This window comes from Lissotriton vulgaris, chromosome 1_1 (genome assembly GCF_964263255.1).
Source record: "Lissotriton vulgaris chromosome 1_1, aLisVul1.2, whole genome shotgun sequence".
Taxonomy (NCBI): Eukaryota; Metazoa; Chordata; class Amphibia; order Caudata; family Salamandridae; genus Lissotriton; species Lissotriton vulgaris.
The window spans coordinates 1176711621-1176724495 of NC_141685.1; the positions used below are offsets into that span (position 1 = coordinate 1176711621).

Sequence of the window (12875 nt, forward strand, 5' to 3'; positions counted from 1 at the left end):
CAACCATCAACATGACAACAGGGGTGTGGAATTTAATGAAATACGTACTTGTCTATGGGACAAGTAGCTTCAAAAATCTACATGTCCTGTAACGAAATCCACTTGTCCCTTTGGTGCCCTGTAGTGCGCCGTCAAATAATGGCTGCAATCTCTTTATAGAAGAACTCTGATAATAGCCTCTCTGGTTATGTCAAGCTAATACTATAGAAGGATTTGAATTTTAAAGTTTTTCACCAGCTCTTCTCTATTCTTTTCCCATACTGAGAAAGGTCGGCAATTTACCCCTGACAATGGCAGAAGTAAAGTTTATTCCAGGGCTGGGAAAAATGTGGTTGTAGAAAAAGTGAACTAGTAAACACTCAACAGATTTCCGCTGGGGCATATTCATATTTGCTCATGCTAAGATGCAATTCACAAATATTTTCTGGGACTACGGTTTCCTGGCCTACTTAAGGAAATTCATGTGAATTCATGAAAAACATAAATCTGTATTAATACAAGGACATATATCATGGGTACACGTTTGTGACTAACATTTGAGCCCCTAATTAAACCGGAGTAAACCAAGACCTTTTGTTTTTATTAAAATGCTATCTCTTCCTATCTGTGAGCTGGCTTCATTGTGTGTCACAGCATTCTGCTCTTTTACAAAGTAGTTTTGTTCAATATCTATGGCAATGTGCCTTTATGAGACCAAATACTAGCGGTCTAGTAAAAACGCGCTGGCATACAGCACCACACCTACCGGATAATCCCAAGGTAGAGAAAGGAGCATAGTGTAGGCCAAGTGAGTAACCAGAAAATTAAAATACCCCCCACGTTGATCCAAAGTTCTTATGACACCAAGCAAGAGAAAAAAGTCATTGGAATCCTCACCAGAATAGCTCTCTTGTCTCTTCCATCTAAGCATCTATCCATTCATCCTTTCACCCACTGATATCTAGCATTTCACCTTTTCATTGGCACCCATTTATTCTTTTATCCATTATCCTTTCACCAATCTGTTCGTCCATCAGTTCATCCATCAGTCCATCCGCTCATCCATATCCAAACCTACGCATCCCTCTCCAAACCTATCCATTTCAACCATCCACCCATCCTTTCGCTCATCCATACACCCTCCCTTTCACTCATCTACCCACCCCCTTTCACTCATCCTTCCACCCACCCTTCTACCCATCCATCAATCCATCCTTAAACTCATCCATCCATCCATTTATCCTTTACACTCATCCATCCTTTCGCTCATTAATCCTTACACCCTGTAACCCATCCACTCATTCACCCTTTCCTTCATTATAACATCCTTTGTCCATCCACCATCCCCGTCACTCAACCAACCCGGTCACTAATTCATCCATCCATCCATCCATCTAGCCAGCCACACTTCCACTCACTCATCCTTTCACCCATCCCTCCATCCATCCACCCATCCTCCTTTTAACTCATCTATCCACCTACCCTTTCACTTCCTCCATTTATGCTTTTGCTGGTCCATCCACCCTTTCACCCGTCCATCTTCCGTTTTGCTCATATATCCATCCTCCCTTTAACTAATCCCTCCCTCCACCTTTACACTCAAGTGTCCACCCATCCATCCATCAACCATTCCACCCACCCATCTATTTATCCATCCATTCCCACCAACTCAGCCATCTATTCATCTACTCTCACCCATTAATCCACCCTTTCAATAAGCCGTCCATCCTTTCACTCATCAATCCACTTTCAACCTATCCATCCACTCACCCATCCCTTCATTCACCCTTTCACTTATCCTACCATTCTTTCACACATCCATCCTTACATCCATCCACTCATTCATCCATGCATCTACCCTTTCATTCCACTCATTCATCCATCCATCCTTTCACTCATTCATCCATGCATCTATCCATTCACTCATTAATTTATGCATCTATCATCCACTCTTGCACGTATTCATTCATGCATTTTTACATCCACCCTTTCACCTATTCATACATGCATCTATCCATTCACTCTTTCACTCATTAATTTATGCATCTATCATCCACCCTTTCACTTATTCATACACGCATCTATCCATCCACCCTTTCACTATTCATCCATGCATCTATTCATCCACCCTTACACTCACTCTCCCACCCCACCCTTTCAAGTCCATTATGGGCCTTTGTCTGCGGAACTGCAGACTGAAGAGGCCCATCAAAAACTCTACAGCTGCTATAGTTGCTACAGCGGTGTGTTCACAATGCCACTGGTGCATGCACAAAGTGAGATGAGAGGCCTAGTGCAAGGACAGAATTGGGGGTGGCCTTAGGCCTGCATGAAAACCCATGGGGAAACTAATGAGCTTTAATGTAAGCCCTCGATGACGTAAGATATGAAAGGCCAAGGGGAGCGGGTCAGGTATGTCAGAGAGGGCGGCGGAGGGTGGTGGGCTGGGGTTAGCAGGTTCAGGCACCGGGTGAAACATAAAGTGTACAGGAAACGCAAAGTGCCAAGGAGGGGGTGCATGAGAAGGGAAATCAAAGTGAGTTGAAGATGAGCAGGGATATTGGAGCACTATGAGGCCCAGGAGTGGAGCAGAGAATACAAGGCAGGGGTCATACAGTTCAGGTTAGAGCAAGGGGCCAAGAGGCAGAAAAAGCTGCCTCTTACATGCCATTGCTGCGAGTGTACTGGAGCTGCAGTGTCTTATGCTTGAAGAAAATAAAAGAACCAGGGAAGGGCCTGGAAGCCACAAGAGCTTATCAAGCTGGTTCCAACTTTCAGTTCTGCTTTATCATTTTGTTGTTCAGCTCTGGGGAAATTAAAGTGCAGGCCCCAGCTTTTGCATTGATCCTGAGTCATTAGCTCTTCGGGTTCCGGCGGGAGCATCGACAAAGCAAACCGGCAAGTTACTGGTGGTGCCTGTTTGCACAGGGTGGTCACTCCTTGACCACAAGGGAGATGTCTTCAGTCTTTCAGTCGATATGGAACGTCGAAGGTCCAAGAGTTCGTTTCAGAGTTTCTTTCCAGGATAATCTAACGTCCCTAGACACAGCTCCTATCTTTATACTAAACTAAGGGGCTGGATTACCTGCTAGGTCCCTCCTATGGGTGGAACCTTTGTCCAGTTTCGCGCCAGAGCTGGGGCTTGAGTGCCCCAGCAACTGGTTTGAACCGGGCTATGCATGGAGCACCTTGTGTGCCCCAGGCAGTGTCTGGAAAAGCATCTTTCCATTGAACCCACCCTGCCTTCAACAGGCAACCTATTGTCCAGGCCTCCCCTGCCGGAGTTTCGTCCAGCAGCAGGAGGTCAGACTCGTGTCTGTGGCAGCAGCATCCAGTTAGTGATGCTGAGGCTCTGTTTAACTTTAATCGGGTAAAGCAGTAACTACATGTCTTCTCCCTCTAGAAGGGTGGAATGCTACCCCCACCGCCAGGACTGGATGGGGTGGGTAGTATTCCAAAGTGTTTGACACCTTACACAACATGTTTTGATAAAGCCAAACCAAAGTTAGCATTAACCGCGAGGATTACATTGCACTAAGATTATATGGTATGGCTATATCACAGAAAAGCTATAAGGACATGCTTCCGAAAGCTGCAGACAGGCTCAGCTCATGCTAGAGCACCATCTCACATAAAACCAAGCACTCTGCCTTCAGGATTGTCAAGGCCTGCCATAGGAGTGACTTATAAGTATATATGTGTCTATATATAAGGGTAGATATAGGAATACTATATCTAAGCAAGGGGTGTTTACATGACCTTGCCTAAGCTGAGTGATAAGCCCGTGGTGTCTGTTTGGATGCCAGCCAGGGGTGGCATAATTCATGCTGCAGCCTCTGGTAGGCCTTGGATGCACCTGTGCCCTGGGTAGAACAATAGTTACTTACCTGTAATCTGTGGTTCTCCAGTATTGGTGTCTTTCATAGATTCACATGCCTGAATCATTCCCCGTCGTCGGAGTGGGAGTCCCACGGTACATAAAAAAGCAATAATATGCCATAAATATGTAGTAAATACCAATAAAAACAAACCAGGAAGTAAAATAGCTAAAGCTACAGTAGGAAAAACTTCCACACCTATGACTATCCTAGTCATTTTGTATAGTCCAAACTACAGCCAATCAGGCGCCAGCACCCACCAGAATGTTCTCCCCAGAGGCTCAGGCTCTTAGATTTTCTCGCAAGGAGTGAAGGTAAACCAACAAAGTCTAAAAGCCTCTGAGGGGAGGTGGGCGGGTTGCATGTGAACCTATGAAAGACACCAATACTGGAGAACCACAGATTACAGGTAAGTAACTATTATTCTTCTCCAGTATTAGGGGTGTCTTTCATAGATTCACATGCCTGAATCAGAGTAGCTAGCAGTACATATCCGTGCTAGGCAGACGCCACTGGTTGTCAAGCTTGTCAGCATATAAGTCATAACAGTGTAAACTGAAAATACACATATCATTTTAAGCATAGCAGAATGCAATCATGTAAGCATGTGTAAAAACATAACATATGAAGCGTCTGACAGCAGTAATGGAGGTGGGAAAACAGAGGCTCACCTTAGTTAAAAAGATTTCGTATAACTGCACGACCCACAGAAGTATCAGCTTTGCTGGTTGTCTCCAGACAGTAATGTCTGGTAAATGTATGGCGACTGGCCCAAGTAGCCGCTCTGCAGGTCTGCTGAAAAAAACTCCAGCAAATAAAGCCGTAGACGATGACATTGCTCTTGTGGCATGAGCTCTGGGAGCTGCTTGCAACGGTCGTCCTGCTTGCGTATGGCAAAAGGCAATGGCAGAAGATATCCATCTCGCAATAGTCTGTTACGAAACTGCCTGCCCCCTACGAATAGCACCATAGGTGATAAATAGTTGGTCATTAGTACGCAAAGTGGATGTCCTCTGCAGATAGAATTTAAGACATCTCTTAACATCCAGGGTATGCAACACTCTTTCCGCCGGTGTTTGCGGGTTAGGAAAAAATGACTTTAGTATTATAGGTTCGTTGAGGTGAAAATCCGAAGGTACTTTAGGGATGTACTTCGGATTAGTGCGGAGTATCAGAGTCACTTGTGAACTGCAGGAAAGGATGGTGAACAGTGAAAGCCTGGATATCACTGACTCTCCTGGAGGATGTTAAAGCCAGCAGCAGTGATACCTTCCATGAGAGATATTTCAGGTCGGCCTTGTGGATGGGTTCGAATGGATGACGCATGAGTTGTGCCAGGACTACATTAAGATGCCACGCAGGAGGTGGTCGGCGTACTCGAGGGAACATCCTAAAGAGGCCTTTAAAGAATTTTTGTATAATCCTCACAGAGTATAGGGAATTAGTCCCATCCTGCCGAGACCTTGAGATCGCCGCCAGAAAAAACCTTCAGGGTTGCGTGAGACAGGCCTGATTTTGCTAATTGTAGGAAGAAAGGTAGAATCTCTCTTCCGGCGTTTCTGAAAAAGGGTGAACCCCATTTGAGCGAGCCAGATGCAGAAAAGCTTCCATTTAAGACTGTATGTCTTTATAGTAGCGGGTGCCCTTGCCTTGGCAAAAACCTCTTTGCATTCCTCCGGGATGTTCAGGTGGGCGAACTCACGGTACTCAGGCGCCAGGCCACTAATCTCAGTGATGCTGTATCCGGATGATAAACCTGACCGTTCTGCATGCTGAGTAAGTTCGGGATTGGATTCAACTGAATGGGTTCGCACTCTGACAGAAGAAGAAGCTCTGTAAACCAATACTGGCGAGGCCATCTGGGAGCAATTAGGATCAATCGACACGGTTCCTTTTTGATTTTCCGCAGAACCTTGGGGACTAGAGGAATCGGTGGAAAAGCGTACACATATGTCAGAGACCAGTCTATCGAAAACGCATTCCCCTTAGAGTCCTTGTGGGGATGCCAGCTTGCGAAGAATTGCCATTTGCTGTTGGTCTTTGTGGCAAATAGATCCAAGTCTGGTTGACCCCACAGGTGAAAGATGCGTTCCACTGTCTGCTGATGCAGTTCCCACTCGTGAGTGGAGACCGTCGTCCTGCTGAGTGCGTCTGCCAAGACGTTCACTGTTCCTGGAACATGCACTGCTTGAAGATTTATATTGTGCTTTAAGGCCCATGCCCATAGTTCTTGGGCTTCTTGGGATAGGAGAAGAGATAATGTTCCTCCCTGCTTGTTGACGTAATGCATGCTTGTTGTGTTGTCTGTTCTTATCAACACATTGGCATCTTGAATGAGTGCACAAAACACCTTGAGTGCCAGAAAAATGGCTCTCAGCTCCATACGGTTGATGTGCCACCGCCTTTGTGGAGCAGTCCACTTGCCGCTGATTGTGAGACCCTGAAGATGCGCTCCCCAGCCCTCGAGAGACGCATCCGTAGTGATAGTGAGGCTTGGTGCATCTTGAAGGAATGCACACCCCTGTTGGAGATGTCGCTTTTGTGTCCAACAGCGGAGAGAATTCCGCATGAGCGGTGTGATCCTGATGAAATCTTCGAAAGTGCCGGAGACCTGTAGCCACTGCAGGCATAGTTCTTCCTGGAGCGGTCTCATCCTGAGTTGACAAATTGGTATTAATGCGATGCAAGATGATATCATCCCCAGAAAGGACTTGTACAGCCGAACGGAAACTGACTTTTGATAGCAGATTCTGCGCCATGTTTTTTATTTTCATTTGTCTCTCCGACGAGACAAAAGCTTGGAGCTTCTGAGTGTCCAATGTTGCTCCTAAGAAAGCTTATCTTTGAGAAGGTCTCAATTGGGATTTGTCGAGGTTGATGGACAGGCCCAGAGATTGAAACAGGTGTAGACACTGTTGTAGATGAGAATGTACGACCTTGCGAGAACTGGCCTTTATAAGGCAGTCGTCTAAGTATGGGAAAATTTGGATTGCCTCCAGTCGGAGGTGCGCCGCCACTGGTGCCAAAACCTTCGTAAAAACTCTTGGTGCTGACCGTAGTCCAATATTTCCTGAAGCGATAACATCCTGAAAGTATACTTGTTTTTACTTGTTTAGAGCGCGAAGATCTAGGATCGGGCGCCACTCTCCGTTTTTCTTCTTTATTAGGAAAAATTTGGAGTAGAACCCCTTTCCCCTCATCTTCTGAGGTACGCTCTCGAGCGCTCCTTTTTGCATCATCAATCTGATTTGGGCGAACAGCTCCTTCAGGTGAGCTGGAGGTGGTCCTTTCGGGGGAACATTTGGAGGAAATTTCTCGAATTCTAGGGCATGGCTCCTGGCCACAATCTCCAGGACCCATTTGTCTGATGTTATTGACCGCCAATTTGAGTAAAATTTTGATATTCGCCCTCCAATTTTTTCTCGAGAGTGGGGCAGCAGTGGTGGCAGGTGAAATGTCTCATTGGCGCTTATCCTTTCCGCTGTAATTTGTCTTTCCCCTGTTCTGGGCATAAGTGGACTTTCTCTGGCCGTAAGAATGGTAGCGCTGGGTATGATAGCGTTGATTGTTTTGTCTGTAGGAGGATTGCTGGTTATATCCACCTCTGTTGGAGGACGCTCCCTGTCCTCTCACTCCTCGAAAGGGCGGCTTGCGGAATTGAAGGGTGCCCAAGGATTTTGCTGTTTCCGTATCCTTCTTTATCGTCTGTAAGGCTTCCTCCACCTGTGGGCCAAACAGATTTTCGCCATCATATGGCATGTCCATCACCTTATTTTGGACTTCTTGTCTAAAGGAAGTGGAACGCAGCCACCCCTGCCTACGTAGAACTGCAGCACCCGCTAGTTGTCGAAAGCCCGTTGAGGCTACATCCACTGCTGAATCAATAATCTCTTCTGAGATTCTTTGGCCTTCCTGTAGTATCTTGAGTGCTTCAGCCTTGGAAGGTTCTGGAAGGAGGTCAATGAATGGTGCAATGTTCGACCACATCTGTCGGTCATACCTTCCTAAGATGGCCAATGAATTCGCCGCTCCAACAGTCGTAGCCACCATAGTGGAGACGCGCTTCCCAATCGAATCTAGTCGTTTGCCATCTCTGTCTGGCGGGGCTGTAACAGGAAAAGAAGGGTTCCTAGCCCTCTTTTGGGCTGCTTGGACAATGACCGAGTCAAGCTTCGGCTGCCCAATAAGTCACGCAGGAGATTTGTCCGGTGCTCTGTATTTCTTTTCCATTCTTGGCAGGACTGGAGGAATGGATGACCGGGTTGCCATGACCTTTATACCATCCCGCCAAATGAAGTCAATGATGGGTATAGACTTGATCTGTTTCCTGGGCTGATCTTTAAAGTCATATAGGAAACAGTCTTGTTCCATGTGTTCCATATCAATATGAAAGCGTTTAGTTGCACGCTCCATTAAAAAGGTGGAAGCTACCCACGTCCACCGGTGGTGAAATTGAGACAGTCTGAGGCGAAGGAGAAGTAGTCTGCACCTGGTATTCATCCCACTCCGACTCATCCTGTACCTCTCCCTCTCTTCGTTCCTCTTCTTCCGAAGACTGAGGATCCGGAGACTGCGGTGGAGGGGAAGCAGGATTTGCTGGTTGAAAAACTGGCACAGGCGCTTCGGTAGCCGGAGTACCAGGCACTGATCCTGTAGATTCAGATGGCGGAAACCTTTTATAGTAATCCTCCAACATATATTGTAGGTTGGTCAATAAAGCATCTGGTACTTGCGCGACAGGCACACTGTCTATCGGGGACGCCATTTGTATAGGTGGTTGATCATCCTCCTGTTCCTCTTCTTGAAACTTTATACTTAGCACAGAAGGACTAGTGGCTGCTCCGAATGTATGAACCACATCATCCTCACTGTCCGAGTCTAAAAGCTGGTCAGGAACCTGCAATGATGTTTTCTGAGGTGAAATATGTAGGGGTGAAAGTGGAAAAACTGTTAAACTGTTTCACGCCTTTGAGCTAAAGACTGCTTTGGTGTAAAGAACACCGTTGACAGTGACCAGACCTGCAATGCAGTGCAAGATGACTATTGCGGCGTCAACGGTATGTTTTCCGCTGCCACAGTAGTAGACGTCAAAGGTTCCGTCGTCGACTGTATAGACTTAGTCGACGGGATGGGCTTTGTCGACGGGATGGGCTTTGTCGACGGGATGGGCTTTGTCGACGGGATGGGCTTTGTCGACGGGATGGGCTTTGTCGACGGGATGGGCTTTGTCGACGGGATGGGCTTTGTCGACGGGATGGGCTTTGTCGACGGGATGGGCTTTGTCGACGGGATGGGCTTTGTCGACGGGATGGGCTTTGTCGACGGGATGGGCTTTGTCGACGGGATGGGCTTTGTCGACGGGATGGGCTATGTCGACAGGATGGGCTATGTCGACAGGATGGGCTTTGTCGAGGGTAGAGGCTTCGTCGACGCTAGAGGCTTCGTCGACGCTAGAGGCTTCGTCGACGCTAGAGGCTTCGTCGACGCTAGAGGCTTCGTCGACAGTAGAGGCTTCGTCGACGGTAGAGGCTTCGTCGACGGGATGTTCGTCGGCGGCGGTACAACCTTCGTCGACGCCTTCGTCGACGGTAGAGCCTTCAGAGGAGCAGACGACGAGGAGCAGACGACGAGGCGTCGACGACGGCCGTCGTCGAGAGAGGTCTAACAGATACATAGACCATAGTTGGTGAAGAAGCTGTCGTCGACATGATCATCTTGGGTTTAGGAGATGAGAAAGTCATTGTTGACGTAGATGTAGCGTCGACGGAGGTCTTTGTCGACGAGAAGACAGAAGATGGCGTTGACGATAATGACGTTTCCTGAGGTGAAACCATGTCAGCTGTCTGAGGCAATCTCTTGGTGGACCGTTTTTGAGGTGCAGAAGAACCCTCCATGTCCTTGCCTGTGGGGGCAGCCTTAGAAGTGGAAGGCTTGTCAGATCTGGAAGGCTTGTCAGATCCCTTTGAAGTTTGATGTTTTTTAGCAACCTTAGCCCCAGGCGATGTCAACGCCTCAGACGCAGGCCTCTTTCTAGAAGCTGAAGTGGAACCAGAGGCAATACTGCCAACCTCAGACACAGGATTATCAGAATCCTTAAGCTTTTGTAGCCACAAAAGCAACCAACCCTCTCTGTCTCTGAGAGTCTTTTGACGAAAAGTTCTGCAGATCTTACAGTCCTTGACGGTGATCTTGATAGAGACAATAAATACATTTTTTGTGGGGGTCCTCTTTAAAAAGCCGGAGCTTACCACAAGATTCACAGGCTTTAAACAGAGACCTCTTTGAAGACATTCTTGAAGAAAAGATCCAAAAGGAAGATAGTTGAAAAAACTGAGCAGAGCTCAGGGAGACTCCCTTCACATGACGTGCGGTAGAAAATCTGAGAGCCTGAGCCTCTGGGGAGAACATTCTGGTGAGTGCTGGCGCCTGATTGGCTGTAGTTTGGACTATACAAAATGACTAGGATCGTCATAGGTGTGGAAGTTTTTCCTACTGTAGCTTTAGCTATTTTACTTCCTGGTTTGTTTTTATTGGTATTTACTACATATTTATGGCATATTATTGCTTTTTTATGTACCGTGGGACTCCCACTCCGACGACAGGGAATGATTCAGGCATGTGAATCTATGAAAGACACCCCTAATACTGGAGAACCTATGGTACACTATACAGGGGCTCACAAAGTTGACCTAATACCCAATTAGGTATGTACCTAAAGTAAAACCTCTTGCCCTCCTAAGAAATCTAGATGTTTCGGGCGTCGGGAGATAGGAATTCCCCACCCGTGACAACCCTGACCATTCAGGGATCGTGGAACAGTACTTTTCAGTCAGTCAATCAGGCTCACTTAGTATCGGAGAGATGCACAAAATAAACGTTGGGGACGTTTTAAATAAACATTTATTGAACCAGCATCATTCTAGTAAGAAACATGTTTGCTGCGACAATCAATAGACAGAAGCTAACCTAAGATTACAAGCACCAACAGAGTAAATGGAAGGTAGAATTCGACCATGATGCTAAAAAGATGATTACTGTCATGCTTATATGCCTTCATATATTAAGTGCACTTCTACAATGCAAATCTTAAGTGTGCCTAGCATGTATTTGGGTGTAACACCAAGAATCCCCTAGGAAAGAGCCAACCCCATTACCTGACGGAAGAGGATGAAGGACCCCATCTTGGTCACGAGTTGGACACACAGCAAGGTCTTTAAGACCGCTGTGTGTTGAAGCTTCAGCATGCAGGGACCTCAGTGTCTTGTAGAAGCATCTCCTCTAGTGCCCTAGTGAAGGTGTGGTTCTTTTATACCAGAAAGATAGTATTGGGGTTCCTACCACAATCGATATGCTACAAGTGCGCTTATGTAAATAAGCCTAAATCAATAATTGCAACTATGCAAAGTAGCTCTGTCGCTCTAGGATGAAATAGCAATGACTTTTGTACAGAGTATGATAATCCTGTTATGTACGTCATGTGCAGGGGATTTTACTAAGAATCCTCATGCACAATAAATTAGGTTAGTTTCAAGGAAAGCGATTGACATTAATTCAGCACATAATTAGCAGGGCTTGACAAATCTAAAAAATCTTACTTGACCTGCAGGTATTAGGTAAAAGGTCAGTGATAGAACCGATATGCAGAGCAAGACAGGACAAATGTAGGTAAAAGGTAATTTTGCTACTTAGGCCTAGGTTGGGGAGCATAACAGTACGACCGACTACAAGTGGGGTCTGACTAGTTGTCCGAACAAAAGAAGAGCCCTACCCAAGTGACAGTTAACATTTTTCTGTGACAGGGGAGGTCTTTTTGAAGTTCACCCCCAAGGGTCATATGAAAAAAGCCAGCAGACCTGTCAAGGAAGATGCAACATTCAACCAGCACTCAACACTCTACTGTCAAAGAGGATGCTCACAGCCCCACCATGGTGGTCACTTTACGAAGTTCTAGGGAAACTCTCCTTCCAACTTGGGTTGGTCCGTGGCTGACTAGAAGGGAAAAAGGGGAGGGACGCCTATGTATGAGCTACAGCTGCCTTTGACAGGTGCTGCCCGTTTAAAATGCACCAAATGTCTGGGCACAGCTACTAGGTCATCCTAATAAAAGTGAGGACGACTCGTCCCCACACTCAGAGCCCATTGACTAGGTCCTAGAAGAGTTCACTGCTCACTACTGGGGAGCCATCAAGGTGCCAGGGGAAAGATGAATGCTTACAGAAAGGACTCTAGGCAGGCAAAAGTTAACTCTGCTAAAGTACCTTCTCAATAATGGCTAGCCAAATTCCACATTTACCATTATATTGCATTTTGTTTAACTAAGTCATTGAAATACTTATCTAGCTGTTTCCTAGGCCAAGATTACATTTACTAAATGTATATTGTATCCCAATGCTTTCCTGTTGAAACAGACAACCCTGCCACCATGAAAATTGCTTAGAGGTGCTAGTCACTGTAAGGCCATCTTTAACATTAACTGTTACCGGCCTCATTTTACAGGTCATTCCCCTGGCCTTTAAGGCTCACTTAAGGTGACTTATAAATATTTAAAATCAGGGTTTTAGGTCTGTCAAAAATGTTTGTTACTTTTTAAATTTGCTATTTAAACCTGTACAGCCAGGCTATTGGTGGCAGGCCTGCAGTCATGTTTGCACGGTCGCTATACAGTAGGTGGCACAATGAGTGCCACAACCACCTGGTGACTTAACTTACAGGCCCTTGGTACATGGTGGGTACCATATACTAAAGAGTTGTAGGTAAGATACATAAGCTAATCAGAGTATGCCAACTTTACCATGTTAAAAGGAGAACAAGCACTTTGGTTACCAACGGTAAAGTGCACAGAGTTCAATAGCCAGTAAAAACGTGGTCAGACGAAGTGACCCGGCAAAGAGGACAAAAGCTGTTCAACAAAGTGCAACAGTGGCTCGGGCCATTGGGCAATGGTATAAACAGCTGGTGTGGATATCGCCCAGTAACAAATAGTTGTCACAGATAATAAAGAAATTCTCACAGACTATG

The 12875-nt window shown here is 46.2% G+C and overlaps 1 protein-coding gene across 2 annotated transcripts in view; it reads right to left on the reverse strand.

Moving 5' to 3' along the window:
- FIRRM (FIGNL1 interacting regulator of recombination and mitosis) overlaps positions 1-12875 on the reverse strand; it is a 3285109-nt gene that overhangs the window by 2965721 nt on the left and 306513 nt on the right. The window lies entirely within an intron of this gene.